Raw genomic sequence first — 4939 nt, 5'->3', positions numbered from 1 at the left:
GACGATGCTTTGGTGTATTTTTGTAAAACCAGTGAAATTAATGTGAGGTCTAGTGTGACTCCATGTTGGAGGGTATTATTTGGTTATTGGTTAATTTGGATGAAAATTATGAACCTTAATGTTTGTGTTGCAACATTTATCATTATGTTTTTTTAGTATGATATTTGTTGGGTTTTTTCCACTTTCAGAAGAGAGCAATGTTCTGTCAACGTAGTCAACCATTTTAACTAGGGGGTGCACAACGTTTTTGTTTTGTTTTTCCTCCACCAGCAAGGTTTCTAAGTATTGCTATTCATAAAGGTGCCAAGTTTCCTGACTCACCTTTCCCTCCGACAGAGTAACGTTGTGCTCAGAAATCTCCTAAAGTAGCAAGGTAACCCTACATTACTAAATAAAAGTTTTTCCCCGGTTTATGCTGGTTTATATAAGATCAGATTGGTGCAATGTTCGATGCTGGGGTATAATCTATTACATGGAGTTTATATTCACTGCCTAATCTGGGAACTACATGTCATTTTGTGTGGAAATAAAAGGCTTATCACAATCATTAACCGTTTACAAACACTTAATATTGGTTGCAAGCAATATTTCCTAGTAACCGCGTCCTGGATTAAAACAAATGAAGAGTATTCTAGTCTACTTTACCCCTCAAAGACAGGTGTCTCATTTGGGAGCAGCTGTGGGCACAATCAAAAGAACCTTAAATAGGGTTGTCCATACCGCACACATAAAGGTTTTTTGAACTTTCATCTAATCACACCATATGTATTATCCAGATGTCTCTCTATCTGTATGTCATCCATATGTATCATAAAAGTGAAGCCAAATGGTTGAATTGGGCCAAGGGAGCTATAGGTAGGGCTTCATGAAAAGTACTGATGCACACTCTTTTTCCCGAGTTTAAAAGTAGAAAAAATGGAAGACATTTTTACTGTCTGTTTTCTATCTTGTAGCCAGCAGATAAACCGAGCCAAATCTTTATTCTGGGTATCAATTTCATGTTTAAGAGGATGTTATGTCAGATGGTATTGCAGCAGGGAGAGGGGCCAAGTAAGATTAGCTCTGCTCTTCTTCCCTCATAAAGCATCTAGTGACGTTCACGCCTAATTCAGACATAAACCTTCTCTGTATTATGAGGTGGTCAAAAGCTTGTTTGTGCTGGATCCAAGACCGTTTTTTTTAATCATCCATATGGGAAGCTGGCTCCACTTCAGACTGAAAAGTCCACTGAAGAGACTTCCGTGACCTAGCTTTCCGAATTAGCATCATCTATAATTATTGTCTGGCAGAGGTTACGCACAGTCGTCGGCTCCCAGTGAATCAATGCAAATGGGATAATTTTCAATATGCATAAAAAAATATACGTCACTTTATAGACTGTTGATCATGGGTTGAAAGAAATTGCAAGACCACACAGTGAGGTGGTGCAGAGTTGACAATGATCTCCAAATTTAAATTTGAGATTTATTTGGAAGAAAGAAAGAAAGAAAGAAAGAAAGAAAGGTAGTGAAGCAAGGTGAGGCTTCCCAAAACTATGAACACACAGTTCGAGGGGAAAAAAAAAATGGAGTCGATCACGACAATGACCACTAAATGGGAGGGTGTGTTATCGTCTTGCAAAACCAAGGAAGCACACTGGAGGAGGTTCAGGTTGAATATTGGTCAGTGGGCAATGCATGTATTTTATCAGCCGTTGTTTTGCCAATGCCAAAGCTGCAAACAATTTACGCTAACAGCAAATGGGGAAACAACTGAATCCCAAACCACTCATACGGAAGTGAAAATGTGATAAACAATTGAGACTTGAAATATCAATGCACTCATAAAAGGCTGTATTATCCATTCAGAAACATGGTGGATCTTTCTCGGGAATTGACTAGTTAAAGTAGCAAGCTTCTTTAGCCCTCTTTACTCTTGGAAGCTTTCACTCTTTGCTTCTACCTCGGCTCTGTTGAGCACCCTGCTGTCACAAATCACTTGTGAAATTCCTTCAGTTTTCTGCTGGAAGTCCATCTGATCCTTCAACCTAGTGTCCTTGCAGGTGAGCACATGTCCCTTGAGATTGAGAAGCACCTCACAGAGCATTCTCTATGGTTGCGTAAGCATATCCTTTATGTCTAGGAAGCTTATTAATAATCTTTCTATCATTTGTATAAGCGGGTGCCAGTGTTTGTTTTCACATGTCAGCTGTAGCCAGTTTGGTGTCAGGAGGACAATTCAGTGTGTAGTTGAAGAATAGGGATTTTAAGGATGTTGGCAAAAGGGAATACATGGAGATCCCTCGGTTAAGTGTGATGCACCTAATAATAGGGGGTATATTGATTGTTCTAATTTGTCTATTGGGACTATGGTTATCATGCAAAGTTAATAAAAGAATCCAAAGAAATTTGGCAAAACGAAATAAAAGAAAAGAAGAAGAAAAAGAAAAGGAAAAAATGTTTAAAGAAATTTGAGAAAAATCTCATAGGGAAGAAGAAATTGAAATGCGTACTCTGAAGAAAATGAAAAGTTGTGAAGGGAAAGGTTTGTGTGATGACAAGTGTCATCAGAGGAGGGACTGAGAGAGCGTAGCTTATATACTCCATAATTAACATGAAATGTTTATGAACTAATGTGTAATAATGCTGCATAGAAAATGTATTAATGTATTTTGCTAAACGCATGCTTAAAATGTGCACACGGGGAGTGACCGCCAATGTATACGGGGAATAACAAAAATGACTAATAATGATAAAATGTTATATTAAGGTATAGTTTTATACCAATAATTAAAGGTTATATGCTAAAGTTTTGCTAATAAACCATTAGGCCTTAGTTAGCATGAGTCGAGGCCTAGATGCCTGGCTTTCATATTAACTGTATTTTTCTAACATGCAGTGTGCTGACATGCTGAAGGACATGAACTCTTGTTTTTCCAAAGCTAGAAGATGAATGTAACTGTAGTAGATCCGTTCTCATGAAATTCGACTTGCTTGTAGAAACATTTTAGCTGAATGCAACAGTGTAGATTAATACCAGGTACAAGGTCGCCTGAACCGGTACAGACAATGTAGCCACTGACTGAAGATGTGCAAAAGACCATGAGAGGATGAAATCATACTGGAGATGGGCAAAGAAGAGAGATAAAGAGAAAGGTGACGGTACGGAACCAAAGCAGGCTAAAACCGCACCAGACACGGGGACAATAAAGATGTTACCAATGAGAGAAACAGCTGGAGGAGTTTTGGTTCGTGTACCCGTGGTCTAGAGGTGACATCCTCTCATTCACAAATGATTATCCCAGGTTGAGGGAGAAGCCGATAAAATGTTAGCTTGCAAAGTGTCTCTGGGAAGACTTGAATACCCTGTTTGAGATTATAGTTCCACCTGACTTATGGCTTGAGTGCAAGAGAGGTGTGGACTGGGCCGACAGAGGAGCCGGCAAGGGATAAGGTTACTGGAGCACAGTCTGCAGAGGTGATGAGGTATTATCATAAAGTGATTGAGTTTCTGAAGCAGAAAGTGTCGCCGAAAGTTACTGATTGGCACAAAATCGATCAAACCTCACAGGAGGCCAAAGAGTCGATCCATGCTTACTATGAGAGGTTGTTGAAGGCATTCAAACACTACAGTGGCACTGAGGTCATTGAGCCGAAAGATATGAATCATCTTGTGTTCAGATTTTTTAAAGGGCGGAGACCAGAGATTAGCCAGATGATTAAGAATCATTTGATCTGTTGGCAAGCGAAGCCGATTGATGAGGTGTTGCAGTATGTGAAATACTATAGTGACGAGATCGAGCTGAAACAGAGGAAGTTGAAGGAGAAAGTAATGGTGATGCAGATTAAGGCAGCGCAGGCAGGGATGCAGGGAAATGGAATCCAGCAGGTAGTACAGCAGCAACCGCAGGGAAATGTAATGTTTCAGGCGCAACCAAGAGGACGAGGTCGTGGAGGTTTTGTGAACAGGGGTCTCGATGTGAATACCGTTGTGGTTCAAAATGATGTACAGGGAATGAAAAAGGTGTCGCCATGTCACGTGTGCGGGGGCGTGGGGCACTGGAAGCGGGAATGTCCAATGGTGGTGCAGGATGGTGTTGTTCAACAAAGCAATGATGTTGGTACATTTCAAAATGTGAGGGGCCCAAAAGTGAGGGGTCACAATCAGAACTTCCAGAATAAAATGGTTCAGATACAGGGGTTACAACCCATGCAGCAGATACAAATGCCGCGTGTTCAACCAGCACAGGTGCAACAAGTACAACAGCAGATCCCCATGGTACCTAGACAACAAATGCAGATACCATTAGCTCCAATGGGACAGCAACAGGTGATGCTTCCTCAAAAGGTCACAGGTCAAACGATGAGTCAAAATAACACAGTACAACAGTTCCCATTGCGTGGTGAGGATGGAATAAACGATGAATGGTCGGATGATTGTTCAGACAGTGGGGAGTGCAGGCTTGCATCATCCCTAGAAGTAGATCAGAGGGGTCCCTATGTAGAGGGAAAGGTGATGGGACATAAGGTTTAATTCCTGTTTGACATAGGAGCTACACGCTCTACAGTCAGAAGTGCAGAGGTTCCAAAATTGCCGCTTTCGGGGCGTACCATAAGAGTGGTAGGAGTAGCAAATCAATTCCTGACAAACCCGGTTACAGATCCGGTTCAAGTTGAGATTGGTAATTTCCAGGAATTACATAAATTTGTAGTCTGTGATTCGAGTCCCGTATCCCTACTGGGAATAGACTTGCTGTGCAAAACGAGGTGCTCAATTACCTGTTCCAATGAAGGGATTGAGGTGCAGACAAACAGTGATGATGAAGGTGATGATGTTCAGATCTCTGAGCTAGAGACGGAAATGGCAAATGAAGAATACCCTTTGATAAGTTTGTTCTCAATGCTCACAGTAAATGACTTACCAGCTGATTTGCAGGGAACAGTGACAGAAAAAGTGTGGA

The sequence above is a fragment of the Pleurodeles waltl genome, chromosome 3_1, assembly GCF_031143425.1.
Source record: "Pleurodeles waltl isolate 20211129_DDA chromosome 3_1, aPleWal1.hap1.20221129, whole genome shotgun sequence".
Classification (NCBI taxonomy): domain Eukaryota; kingdom Metazoa; phylum Chordata; class Amphibia; order Caudata; family Salamandridae; genus Pleurodeles; species Pleurodeles waltl.
The sequence above is the reverse complement of the archived record's forward strand: the minus strand, read 5'-3'. Positions refer to the sequence as shown.